This window comes from Mus caroli, chromosome 5 (assembly GCF_900094665.2).
Source record: "Mus caroli chromosome 5, CAROLI_EIJ_v1.1, whole genome shotgun sequence".
NCBI lineage: Eukaryota > Metazoa > Chordata > Mammalia > Rodentia > Muridae > Mus > Mus caroli.
The window spans coordinates 90588072-90603208 of NC_034574.1; positions in this window are offsets into that span (position 1 = coordinate 90588072).

The following is a 15137-nucleotide window of genomic DNA, read 5'->3' on the forward strand; positions in this document are numbered from 1 at the left end:
TGAAAAGATGGCCTAGTCGGCCATCACTGGAAAGAGAGGCCCATTGGACACGCAAACTTTATATGCCCCAGTACAGGGGAACGCCAGGGCCAAAAAAATGGGAATGGGTGGGTAGGGAAGTGGGGGGGGGAGGGTATGGGAGACTTTTGGGATAGCATTGGAAATGTAATTGAGGAAAATATGTAATAAAAATATATTTAAAAAAAAAAAAGAAAAGTCACAACATTTCTTCCACACAAAGATAGATGTCATACCTATGTATCAATTAGAGCTTTAATGGAATAAGATTATCTGTTCTATGGTAATAAGGTTTTCTTTCTTCTGAGCAACCACTTGCAAACTTATGCAAGATTCCATGCTTTAAATGGCAAATAGTACTGCTCATCTCACAGAATTCAAGTCGATCCAGATGTGGATTTGATTAATAGAAGCTTACTAACTGTGGCTAATTACTGATAATGATAGCATCACGAGGCAACCTCCTCATCAATGTCACCTTGTTCTCTTCTGATTGCTAGGATAGGAAAAAACTCTACCTGCTGCCCTCCCCCAGTCAAAATGAAAACAGGGTTGGATTTAAACCTTGGTTTGAATGGTAGTGAGGTAGTGAACACAGGTTCAATAACAAGTAGCCATCCAGAAAATGAAAGCTGCTTTTTAGAGCCATGTGGGTACTGCAGACCTGTGGACACTGGTTTTACAGTGAGGACAGATTAGCTAATATCCAAATTCTCAGAGCAGAGTTTAGTGATATTTTCGTAGTTTTCCCTTGACACTTAGAGCTCCATTTTAATTGTTTCTGTTTCCTAAAAGCAGGGGAACAGAGTTTATGTGTCAAGAATAAAAGTGAAAACAAATGTCTTTTCCTGTTAGAATAATTTTTTATAGTGGTAAAACCCTTAGCATTTCTGCCTTTCCCCATGGATTTCTTATTTTATAGTATATATTGTTTCTAAATAAAAGAATATGTGAAGGGAAACCCTCTGAAGATGTAAAAATAGATTATTTACAATCTATTGACTATCCCATGGAAAGCCCTTTATTAATCTTCTAATAGAATAGATGGCAAAGCAATGTAAAGAGAGGCAAGAAGTTAAAAAGAACCTAATGCCCACATTGCCTTCCAAACAGATTGTGAGTACAGAAATTATTGTGCACATGGGAAAGCCTTTTGGAAAAACTATATCTTGAAAAATTATGGTTGTGAGAAAGCATTAGAAATGATGGCCATCCAGCTCTCAAGTTGTCTACTGTATCACTGTAATTATTTACTAGGATATCCTTTATGTCACTAAATCACCATATGCTTTTTAAGCTTAGTGAAGCTGGCTCTGGGAGTAAGGAATCCTTTCCTCATCAGACTCCAGCAGGCTTCCAAGGTTGCCTGTGCCTGAGCATGCTGGTGCCCTGCTCCTGTACTTGGAAAGGGAAAAGCAGGGGGAATGGGAAGATGGGGCGCATTCAAGGAGATGTTCAGCCCAAGAGTCTCAGTCAGAAGCTATTTCAATAGGACCTCCTTAGCTATTTCTGCCTGATGTTATGAGTGCATCTCACATTGCCCACTTCCTGGTAATATCTATTCTTTTGGAATGATATTGTGATTGTTAAGAAATAAAAGGTCACAGGTTAGTACATCTGTCAACTACACAGGAGCTACAACCTGTCAGCATGCAGAGAATAGAAGCTGTGGATCACATGGCACTAAATGAGCAGCTCTCTACAGACCCCAGGGATCATCACAGGAGGGGGAGGAAAGATCAAATGATCCAGAGGTAGTGTTTGCCTGCAGGGAAGCAGTCTTTACTGGATACAACACTGTCATTGCACACATGGACTCTCAGCAGCTGTGACTGCAAGCACAAGGCCTACACTAGCTAACCAGACACCTAGCATGGATGATGTGGTGGGAGGCTCATGAATTGTCATTGCTAGCTGAGGATCTATTGATAACTGATGACCCATAAAGGGTTGAGAGTCAACAGGGATGTATCCAGAGAGACTACTCATTCCCCAGTAGACTGTTCTACACCTAGTAAATAGACTCACTATTGTTTTAAAGAGCACATGAATTTGGAAGGGAATGCGGTGGAGAAGCTGGAAGTAGGAGAAAGGGGCTAGGTTTTATCAAAATGCATTCTATGTATGCATGAAACAATAAATAGATTGGACCTTCCCCAAAGAATCAGCAGGATGTAGTCTAAAGAGAGCTCTGCTCCCTTTCCCTCTAAACTTCCTTTTTTCCGACCTAGTATTGGGGGGGTTGGAATGGATTAGAATGGAAAAGGGGTTGGAAGTGTGGTAGATGCAAGAACCCAGTATAATAACTAAAAAAATATATGCTAACACATATGTCTCCTAAAACTCATTCAGTTTTTATCTTTGAAATGTGTGTTGTGTTAGAGATTTGAGTATAAGGTGGTATCGAATGGATTCTGAGGAACAATGGAAAACAAAAGGATCATTTTGGAATATTAGAATGCTAAGCTGTTAGGGAAACCCCAGTTTACAGGATAAGGAGGGAACAAGGGCAATTACTGTGTACATCACTCTCATTTCCACAGGAGCAGTGCTAAGGATCCTAGAAAATACTGATGTCAGTTTGCATCCCTGCAAAGTCATTAATTGGATTCTCACTAAAGTCAAAGCATTATATCATTTGTGTGTTCATGTGGTAGAGTAAGCTATGCAATCTAAGTCTCATCAACTTGTAAATGCAATATTAGACAATATTCCTTCATACATGGTCAGCACTCCGTGACCATGCATTTCCCCTCAATAGATGTACCGGACCAAGCATTGAAAGTGTGGAGCTATTGCTATTTCTGGTACAGTTGATACTAAGATGGCTGCCTCTTGTATCTTTGCTTAGCATGCCCAGAGTATTTGTTGTTACTTTTCCCTAAACAGTGCTGCATTTACATTTTGTTGTACATGTTATATGCAACATGCAGACAAACTAAAGTGTATAGGAGGATTGTGTACATTAGAAATGAGTACTGTGCCAATTGATGTGTAAGGGATGAGCACTGTCAGATTTGGGTATCTGTGGGGGTCTTTGAAGTAGTCCCTCGTGGATTCCTATGGAGGCTGTGCATGATTACAGCATTATTCTCTATCAAGCCTAATTGCCAGCAACTAGATTTTCAGCATTCTCCCAAATATTTGGGGGCTCTTGAGAATTCCCAGACAGCTCATTCTCCTATTGTGTTTTCTTGTTCTATTTCCATGTTGCCAGACTGCTGCCTATGATCAGCCAGTATTCTCAGACTTCTGCTGCATGCCACAGCAAGGCTTCACTAATAACTATTGCTGAATTCCCAATGTGATATTAGGGAGAAGTCAGGCCAGGCTCATTTGCTTTTTTTTTTTTTTTTTCTGAAACATGGTGCATGCGAGTTTAACTCACATCACAAAAGAGACTAGGCTAAAATATTCAAGAGGATCAAAATTTAGGGATGTGAAAGACAATAGAAAAAACTTGATCATCTATTTTAAATGGTCACAATTAAAACAATTTTACTTATTTGTGAATTTCTTTTTTGTGCAGGGGATTGATCTGAGGTCTTATACATGCTAGCGAAACTGGCATCCATAGTTCTCAGATGTTTTCAAGTAGGCAATACACACATATAGGTATTGATGTGCCTTGAAGAATAGTCACTAGAGTCTAGTAATGCACTTTAAAAGTTGGAGATTAGCTAGGCATGGAGAGTAACACATCACCAACTCATTCCTGATCGCCCCTGTCTCATTCTTTCCTACAATGCGAATTTCTCATAGTTGTATCTAAGATTCACTCCTAGACCACATAGTGCTCAGCATGAACACATAATACTTTATGGAGATATAGCTTTAAAAGAAAAATCCATTTAAAATAGTTTATCCCCCCGTATAGTTCCATATTGATTCTGTAGACATATTCTGTTTACCCCAATAGTTTTTAAAAATAAAATTTTGTATTGCTTACAGATAATTAAACAATAGGATATTTCATGAAAATATCCAGGAGATTTGTTTCTTTCAAAACAATAACACCAACAAAAACAAAAACCTATGTATGAAGCAATATCAAAGTCATATTTCTGCCTTGCCTTAACCTACTGAAGAAGAGTACAAGTCACTCTTTCAACACAGCATTGAATTATGTCAGTCCACAGTGGGTCTCCTTCACTTATTTGTCTCATCAGCCTTGACACTGCTCCAAAATTCAAACACACTTAATTTTTGTGAAGAGAAGAGCAAGATGTGGTTCCAAGAATTGAGAGGGGGAAGTGGACAGAGGCTCCCACCCCTACCAAGAAGCTCTCTGTACTTGACACCCACTTGCAATGGAAAAGTTGGTTCTTTCCCCTGGAGTCTCACTGTGTATATTAACTACACTCAGGAGGTGTAGAGCCTGCCTTGCCCAGCAGTAGACTTTTTGTCTTATATTGCTTGGACATTATTTTTTGGTCTTAATGGTCTTTTGCTTATATATTATGTTTTCCAATTTTGTGTTTTTGTGGATGTCTTGTGTGTGTATGTTTCTTGTTTTTGTTTTGATTTGATTGCATGCCTGTTTTCATTTTTAAAGAAAGAGAGAGAAAAAAAGGTTATGGAGTTACAGATGTGCAGAGGACCTGGGAAGAGTTGGGGAGAAGAAAAGCAGGAGCATAATTTAGAGCATGAAAATAATTTAAAAAAGAGCTATGTATTTCTAAATGTAGGGTGGTATGCTGCAGTTATTTCAAAGATTTAGTTATGATACAGGTCTTTTGCAAATACTATGGGAAAATACTTCACTAAAATGCATAATTAACAATTTATGTTCAATTTATCTTTTCAGAAGTGTGGTTTATTTTAAATTATACCTAATGCTTTGTCTTTGAAGATGCTAAATATTTTTTATTTAAAATGTAATCTTTGCTAAACCAGCAAATATAAAGTCCTAATCTAGTGTTAAATAACAAGGAAATACAATAAAAGAACAAATTTACAGTCACTTAAATTCAGACTTGCATGTGCCATATCATAAATGTATTATTTTATACATACAGTATAAATTATATATTTTAAATATATTATATAGTATTAGTGGGAATTAAAGTTCTTAGATTAAAACAGTATACCTTAAATGGGGCCTACAATGAATGAACTCTTTAAATGGAAGGAAACTTTAAGAACAGTGCAGAATAGTGATATACTTGAGTTTTATCCTCAAAAATAAGATGTTCATGGGAACCAAGTGATAAACTTGCATCAAGATTCTAATCACACATGTTGCTAGTCATTTTATCTTCTCGATCTTCTGGGACTGGCAGAATTCATTGATAAAGCATATAAAAACATCAAAAATATCCATTCTCTGTGAAGTTTCATTATTTAAAAATTAATTAATTCATTTATTTATTAATGAATTCTCAAACTAACTTCAAAGACAGTATATAGTCCAAAGTAGGATTACCTACAAGGTCATTTTCCTTCAGGACTCAGTAGTCCACATGTACAAAGACTGTCAGAATTCAATGTAATATCCTTTAAAACCACTGAAAGACAGAAGAAAACACGCTTTAGCGGAGACCAGTTGGGAAGATTGGTTGTATGAGATAGAATGCGTAAGGTGATGTTTGAGGGATGAATAGGGATTTTCCACCAGAGGAGCAATATGTGATTGAGTGTTGTAGTTCTAGGGAAGACAGAAGATTTACAGCAGAAAGAAAAGACAAATCAGATCCCTGGGTGTTGAGTGCACATGGCTTGTTCCTAAAATGAGACTCACTTCTGTGATTTAGCATGAAAGAGAAATGTGGGAAATCAATTGTGTTGCTAGGACAAGAGTTTAGTAAACGATCAATGGAACATTTCAAAATCTGGGCAACTGAAAAAAAAGTTGTGTACATTTTATTAATGTCATATAGTGTTTCTTCTTTTGTTAATTAGAACTGCCCATAGTTTTCTGAATAAAGGGCCTGTTAGACAAGCCTACTTGGATTCCAGATATCATGCATAGTATTATGAAGAATGAATATATTACAGACTAAATGGATGGGCTCTTATAGGTTGTTGTAGCTGTGCCTTTTTGTTTAGTGATATTTCTTCCAAAGTAGGGCAAAGGTTGTAGGGAAAAGTCCATCCTGGACAGATCCTAACACACCCCAAATTAATCTCAGCTAGGCTGACAAGAGTTTATACAATAGCTTCACAACAGGCTAGAAAGAAATCCAACGGAAAACTAAGACGGACGAAAAACAGGAGTCAACTTGTAAAATTTTTACTGAAGATTTTAGCCTAGTGCTTTCAAATTCCACCTGCGGATGTGCAGGATGGCTATTGAACCCAGATATGAGGTTGGCACTAGGTCAGAGCTCAGGTTTGGGATTGGGAGTTTCTAAAGGGATCCTGGGTAGTTCTGACGCTCTGTCTGTGGTCTTCACTTCCAGCAGGAAGTATGAAGTAATTACTGAGCCAAATTTTCTCTGTTCTTCAGAAATAAGAGGAATAAGACTTGGAGTGACTTCAATGTACCATCACCAAACTTCTCTTGGAGTTGGCTTTCCCAGGGAGAGAAGCTTACAAGATCTTTGAAACCTGACTGGTACCTAGGTCTCCAGTTGCATCCAAGTCAGTTGTACACACAGAGTGACCAACCACCTTAGTGTTCCAGAAGATCATCCTGGTTTTAACACAGATAGTCCTATGACACAGAATTCTCCCCTCTACTCAGTTCTACGCATTCTGGGATGGTAGACCAGCATTCACAAGGTGCATGCTGCACAAAGAAAATCATTCCGGTCTGCTCCAAGAACCATCCCTCTATCAAAACACCATTTTACAAAATTGCAATGATTTCTTTGGAAATAATTTATTTTACAATGTGCAGGAAGAAGAGAATATTCATCTCCTTTATGACAATGGGCCCCAAAACCTTCCTTACATCCAAGAAGTTCTAACCACTTGACTTCTCCTTACTCTCGGTTTTTAAAAACTTGCAAAATGCTAAATTTAGCACAGAAAGTGAACTTTGTTTTTGACTCCTGATCTATTTATTTATCATTGCTTTACTTGGCCTAGCTCTTGAGTTTTCCACATTGTTTTCTGATATATTGTTATAATTATTCAAAATATTAATGGAACAGAATATCTTCTTTGTAGTTATGAACGCAATCAATTTTGAGTCTTTAATTGTAATTTTGTTTCCATAAAATTCTTTTAATTTAGCCTAATATAATGGCACATCAACCAGTAATAGGTACATTAAATTGAATCATGATGCTCATATACACATTTTATGACACAATCAAATATCTTAATGCATTAATTCATATCAATCAGTTAATAAAGTAAAATAGGAAACATTTTTCTATTGCTGCCAACGGTGCTTATAGGATTTACTAGATGGAGAAATCTGAAACCTCAGCAACCTGACTGGACTTTTTTGTTTGTATATCTGAAATAGGATTATTTTCTAAATGTTACTGTTGGTTTGTTGGGGGAAAAACAAAATAAAAAACCTAAAATTCTACTTTAAGCTTCATATTTTTCTTATTGTGAAACTACCTAATTAGTCACACAGCAACTCATAGTGATAATGTGCTCAATCTAACAGGAAAATTTTGTAATGGCTCCCCAGAGATGTTCTGGGTACTGTCTCTCACGGGCACACAGTAAATGCTCATTACTTTGAGTGGCTCAGGTCACTAGAAAAAAAACAAATCAGGAAGGAATTTTAAAGTAAATTATTTGAACAGTGTCCTGGTTAGATTTGTCAACTTGACACAAGCTAGAGTCATTTGGGAAGAGGACGTCAACTGAGAAAACACTTCCATAAAATTGTCTGTAGGCATGTCTCTGGGGGCATTTCCTTGATGAATGGCTGGTGTGAGAGTGCCCAGCCATTAGGAAGGGTGCCACCCTAGGCAGGTGTTACAAGAAGCATTGAGCAAGCCAGTAAGCAGCACTCCTCCATGGTCTCTGCATTAGCGCCTGCCTCCAGGTTCCTGCCTCGAGTGCCTGTCCTGTCTTCCATCATGATGGATTATAAGCTGCAAAATGGAATAAACATTCTCCCTCACAGATAGCTTTTGGTCATGGCGCTTATTAAGATCATAAAAAGCAAACTAGGTCAGACAGTTAGGTAATAAATACTTTTCAGCTACTATTTTTAAGCATAGATTTTGTTTGAGATATCTGAGTTTATAATAAATGTTATCCCAAGGAGCCAAATGCTATTCAGTAAGACACAGGGAAAGCAATTATACTCATCTGCAAAGAACTTTCAGAGGCTCACAAGGATTTGATGCTTAATGTATCTTCATTCCCTCCCTACTTCTCTCGCCTTTTTCTTCCCTCCCTCTCTCCTTTCCTTCCTTCCTTTTTTTCACTCACTACAGAATACATTTAGAATTTACCAAAGATGTGAGTTTTGTGATTTTTCTCAGAACCTATGTCTGAGCACCTTAAATCTTTGGAAGAAAACCTGGTTCTATGGTAACAAGTTGTCTGGACTGCAGGAGTCAAAGATTCATTTTTGACTTCTGAAAATGTTCATAACATAATTGGATGCCTCTTCTTCCTTCCATCCATCCCTTTTGCCCACCCTCTTCCTCTCTTCCTTGCCACTCCTTTCTTCCTTCTCTGTATGCTCCGCCAGTGTTCTGCCTAAGACTCCCTGTCTCACTTTGGCAGGAGCCGTGGCTTCTGACTGCTCTTGGTTTCACTCTTTACAGCTACCACAGTAGGTCCCACTGGCTTTCCTTATGTGATGTAAAAGGCTGCATCAGGAAGGAAGTCAGGCACTTGTTTCTGGAGAACTGTGCTAAGCAGCAGTAATGTAAATATCCATCACCTACACAACTATAAACGTTCGCCACCTATCAAAGTAGATGTCTTTGTTTTGCTGAACACTTTAATTTCTGTTTTATATGCTTGGAGACGGTGCCCATTTTTTTTTTTTACAACTTATGACATCATGCTGAGTTTACATGTAACGTAGGGACAGCATAGCTGTTAGTTTAATGCTACCTTGATCGTATGAGAACTCAGGAGTCCTTGCCTATGTGGATAACTGTTGGAGCCAACTAAGCAGCACTTGCAGACCTCAGCTTCACTTGAGTTCTCAAACCTGCTTCTGTCAGTCATTAGTTCTGCCACTCTGGGTGTTGAACTAAGCCTGCTTCTTCTTCATACATCATAGTAAAAGTGTACCTGTGCAAAACATGCCCTTACCCATGTCATTACTGCCCCCCACCTGTGTCTGTGTGGGGTTCACATATATATATATATGCATATATATATATATATACATATATATATATATATATATGCATATGTATATATATTCTAACCCAATGAATTCTAATTGCTTATTGTGCGTCCAGTTTCTGAAAAGCCTCTCCATACCACTCATTCTGGAGTCATGTTTTTTCCATGGACCTTAGTAATGGTGCCCAAAGTGGGGTTGTTCTCTTTTTTAAGTTCAGAATGATGGGCATATAATAAAAAGAACTAAATCAGTTGGCTATGAAGATACGATTTCTTCTCCAGTGTTCATCGACTTCAGAAAGCCAAGTTAGTCTTTCCTAATTTCCCAGTGATTTCAATGCACCATGTAATGGTGGCCACCTGGTTAACATGGCAACTCTCTTTGCATTTGGACAACCAGGACTCAGCTGTGTAGACCATGTGTTATCACTCAGGGCTTCCCATAAATTTTATTCCCAATCTCCAGCTAAAGGATCACTGAATTACTGTGTGTGTGGATAGGACTGGCACACACACATTAATGACTGTGATGACATTTAGAAATGGGTCATTTTCCCCCTTTCTCAATAAAGATAGTCTTTGTGGGATTTAAATCATCAATGCTGGCTCTACCTCCCACCCAGTGTTATGTCACCATAAAAATATTGAAGTGTAACAAATGATTTGCTTATCTGTCATTACTAATGAAATAGTTGGAAGCAGCTTAGAAACCATTTTCTGCTTTTATTTAGCTGAGGAAAAAATGGGTTCTGTGGCTTCCTTTTTATGCAAATGAGCATGTCTACTCTTTTTGTCGACATTATTATGGAGGGATATCATTGATCATGTCCTCGGGGTAATAAATAATTACTCTACTAACGTATTGCTCTGAAAGAAACTGACATGAAGTAGTTTCAAATTAACCACTGCTAATTGCATGCATTGTTTCCTACTTATTACCACAATCTGATTAACATGCTACTGAGTAGAATTGGCAGCCGAGGTTCTTCCATTCTCTCTTAACTTCTTTTAGTTTTAAAACGTGGCTAGATGTGGAGTTTATACTGACTTAGAAGGTTACAGCATCAGTGCAGAGGGAAACAGACCCACAGTGGTGAAATGAGCAGGACTACTCCTATCGTTTATTTAATGTTTATGAGATTATGTTTAAAATAGGTGTCTGCTTTAGACTTCAAATAGAAGAAGTATGCTTTATTATGTTTATAATACTGTGTACATTAAAAATTCATTAGAGCCTTTTGTCACCAGTTTCCTTCAGTAGCTCTCCTACATGAAAGAAGGGAGTCCCAACTCAGTGTAACACGCAGTTTGCTTATAAGACAAGGATGAGTTAATTTTGTCTTTCCATTCCTGAGGTTGCCACTGATATCCAAATTCCTGTAAGTTGGGACTCTAAAAAATGCTATAATTTTGCTATTATGATAACAAATAATAGCATAATAAATATTATGGTAATTATACTAGCTGTATATAATTAGCATTATTAGTTAGCATCTCAAAATATTGGGATGATACAAAAGGAAAATGACATTGTTATGCCTATAACTGTAACCCCAGTGATACTCTCATCACAGCCACTAAATTACTGTCCTTAGGTTGCTTTATGAACGTTTGGTTCATGAACATTGTAAGTACTTACACACTTATAATTGTATAAACAACACTGGCCGTGTACCACATACATATATTGCTCTATGCACCTTACAGTGACCAGCTCATTCCCTCTTAAACGTACCTGTATTAGAGGCCCAAATAATAAGCAGTTGAGGAAACTGAGGTACAAAGAGTTAAGAAACATTTTCTCCGTGGTGGGATAGACAAGGTAGAGCCAGACTCTCATCCCTAGAGCAGTGCTCTCGACCTTCCTAATGCCGTGACCCTTTCATACAGTTTCTCTTGCTATGGTGACCCCCAGCCATACAGTTTTTTCCATTGCTAACTTATAACTGTCATTTCTCTACTGTTACAAATCGTAATGCAAATATCTGTGCTTTCCCACGATTTTACGTGACCCCTGTGAAAGGGTCATCTGACTGAAAAGGAGTTGTGACTCACAGGTTGAGAGTCACCGCCATAGAGACTGTCTCCTCTAAAAGTCATGAGTTTTACCCAAGTACCATGCTGGGTCAGCATATGTCCCTGGAATACATACACTCATTGTCTGTAGCAAGGTAAAATGTATTCATGTGATGGGTGATTCTTAGGTCATCTTTAGCCCCTGTAAGTTGGTGTAAGATCGGTTTTTATAGCTGATAATACTCCACACTGATCTATTTATGAATAACCTGCTTTTTCCTGTGCATCCGAGTCCTCGACCTTTATCATGCAGACTAAAATGTTCTCAACACCCACATCCCTGTAAGTCCCACAATCATATATAACTCTATCCTTCTCCTGACTTTGACTACACGTGTCTTCTCAGAGCTGAGGCTAATGACTTCATGTTCGTATCTTGAAATCACCAAAGCAGAATTGTTTAGGGCATGAGAAATACAAACACCCACCACCCATACCCCACCTCGTCTCCTATTCTACAGTACTCTCTACGATTCACTATTATCCTGTCCATGAATGAGCAGTTCCCCTGGACAGAGGGTTTCTTATACAGTTTTCTATATTATGGAGTCCCTGTTGCATTACAATGCCAATATTCATGGGTCTGAACCTTTCCTGGACTCAAAAGAGTAACCCACAGTGGTAGAATTTCAGCATCTGGGCAGCCTTGTAGCATATGGCCCACGAGCTTTCTCTTTCAATTCTGCATCCATGGCAGATACCACTAATCTGCCCTGACATGATGGATCTTGGCTTGAGCCCCAGAATCCTCATCAACAAAACAGTCTCTGATCTGGACAGCCCCTGCTAGTCTTGGTATCGGAGGAGTTCAAATTATTTACTATACCTAGACTCAGCAATTCTTCTTCCTCCTTATGATAGATAGTCATAGGCTTCCAAATGAGGACCATAGAGGGAAAATGACTAAGTTTTAAAAAAAATTAAATATCTGAGCTTAAGATCTAGTTGTCATTCTGCCTGATTTAACATAATCACTATGCTATTTATATGTACATGCTTGTGTGTTTGTGAATGTATGTTTGGTCAGTTAGTTAATGAAATAAATACATTTGAAATCATTCAAATGTCAATATTCTTTAACTGATAATCGAGAGAAAGGAGCTTAGTTTTGACAAAAAAAAAGTTAAAAATTTTTACAATTAGGATGTTATCTAGAGATAGAACAGTCTAGAAAATAAAATGTTGTGCACTCTTTTGCCCTTTACACTATTACGACTCTGATGTTTCAGGACGATTCCTCTAATTTATGTTTTGTTTAGCTTTGGTGCTGAAGGTTGAATGTGGACCCTTGGCACGCTAAGCACTTTATCACTGGGCTGTACTTACAGCCTCTAGAGAAGGTACAAGTTTGTTGGGCAGTTGAAGAAAGAGTATTGGAGATATATTGATTATAAAATTGAGTGGTTTGGGGTCTATGTGGAAGGGTTCATTGGCTCATTAACGCAGAGAAAAGTGATTGGTGAGATTGTGTGGCCAATTTATACATGAACAAACTGACTTACTAGCTACATATAAAACTGCCCGACCATGTGAAAATAACCTGTGTGCTTGCAATAGTCAAATAGTTCAAGGGTTCCCATAAAGCAGGGGAGGTTTACGGCAATATTGGGCTGAGGAAGGAGGGAAGACCTGAGGTGATTAGAGAAGGCGTGCAGGCACGATTCTCGATTAGGAATGAGCATATGATGGGGACAGGTAGAAATAAAAAAAACGGAGCAGCACACTGTCAGAAAGGGCTCTGCAGAAAGGAACAGCTTATTTACTGGACAGTGATGTCAGGTCGGGCCCATCTGCAGTAGGAAGCTGTGATTATGAGGAGTGCGCAGGCGAACTAGATACGCGCTTTATGTAGATATGCCTGCCAATTCAGTCTGCAAAACCTTTATATTTGGTACTTTGGGTTTTAGAGCCCAGTATGGTAGTCGTTATGGGAATCTTTACTATGTAAGGGCTGGCTTCTGTGAAAACAAACCCAAGAGTTTAAATTTAGAGAGCATGGGTTTGAAAGTCCGATTGCTGCTCATGATGGGTGACTCCGTGGGTTGCCTGACCTCTGGGAACCTTCCTTTCTCCATGCAGATAAAGTATGTAGCTGTTGAGGATGGGAAGGCATTTGAGGAATAAATAATTATGCTCATTTCCATCTCTACTTTGAGACCATTTGAGAGAGCAGTGCAGGACTTAGGAAGAGATGAAAAGATTTGTGTGAATTGTCGCTTCAGGTTGCCGAGCAAGGTACACGCGACTGGGCTCCCTAGTACTGAGCCAAAGCTGATTCTATTGAGTATATTTCAGGAGTCATGAGATCTGACCAATCTGTTTGGAGCGTCTATGACATGCCTTCTGGAAATGGCCAAAACCACTTAGGTGATAAGATTTTCAGGGGTTCAATTTCAGAAAAGAAATTGGGTGAGACAAAGAGCGAGCCTCCACACATCACGTGGACACTATTCCAGTGTAATGCTCCAGGCTAGAGTGGCCGAAAGGAAGGTGTGGTATGTATTAAAGAAACCAAGGTATCCCAGAGACAATTGTCAGGGCATTAAGCAGAGACATGCAATGGATTCCATGTGAATTGGGAAATGGGCGGCAAGCTTTCACAATTATCGCGATACAGGTTTTTCTCCTCTCCCTTCTTATAAGAGCATCCAGCACACATTCAGAAATCTGGCAACTGAGCAACCTCATGAGTGAGAACTTCAGATCAGCTGGACGTAAGACGGCCCCGGGAGAGGTTCATTAAAGCCAGTGTTTTTAAGCAGCCAGTGGGCAATGAGAACCATCAGCAAGATGTTTAAACACTCGATTCTGCCGATAGCCCAGCCAGCTTTTAACTGCATCATGGAAACTGTCCTGGGGGTGCGGCTGGACATGAATCCAGCTCTGCGTTGGCACAGCCAGAAATTCTCTTTTTGCTACAAATCTCCACCCTAGTGAGGTTTGTATAGTTTTGGCATTTTCATTGCAGATTAGTGAGTGAAGCCAAGAAAAGGGGGGAGAAATCCCCAATAAAAGTCAACCAAATCAAGATGTCTTCATCTATTTTTCAGTGGAGGGAAATATAGCTGGTCTCCGTGACATCAGTCGTTGCATTGTATGCATATGGGGGATTTTGTAACATCCGGTTTTGTAGGGCAGGATGAAGAGGAAGCCTCAGCAGCATCCCTTATTATTTAGTTGTTTTGCAAAGCTTGAGTAGTGACACTAATGTCAATTACACAAGCATGGGAGAAACCAGAGGCACTCAAATTCAGGAAAGTAGCCAAGTGTACATGAGAACGGAGGAATGTCACCGCCAGACGGAGGAAACTTGCAAACACCTATCAGCATTTTTAGGTAGAGAATGTTCAAGCGTATTGCCGGTGGGTGCTGCCTGTGCCTTCATTTCCGAGATTTAAACTAAACAGATATTAAAGGCGATTTGAAAACAATAAAAACGACAAGCTTTATTCACGTAGATGTGTGCATACGTGTGTGTGTGTGTGTATGTCCGTGTGCGTGTGTGTGTGTGTGCAACACACGGGCATGCACAATGTATGACTGTTGCACATTAGACGGTGCTTTCCACCTCAGGTCTTGTAGAGGCAAGGGAGCCCTCTACTGATTAGAAACTGTACGAGTTGGGAACTTACCAAGGTTACTTTTAGTCCACTGCTTGCATCTCTTCCTAACGCAGGGCATTTTGCTCATGTCTTTTTCAAATCCTAAGAGAAGTATTTTTGTTTTCTTTCTTTCTTTCTTTCTTTCTTTCTTTCTTTCTTTCTTTCTTTCTTTCTTTCTTTCTTTCTTTCTTTCTTTCTTTCTTCCTTCCTTCCTTCCTT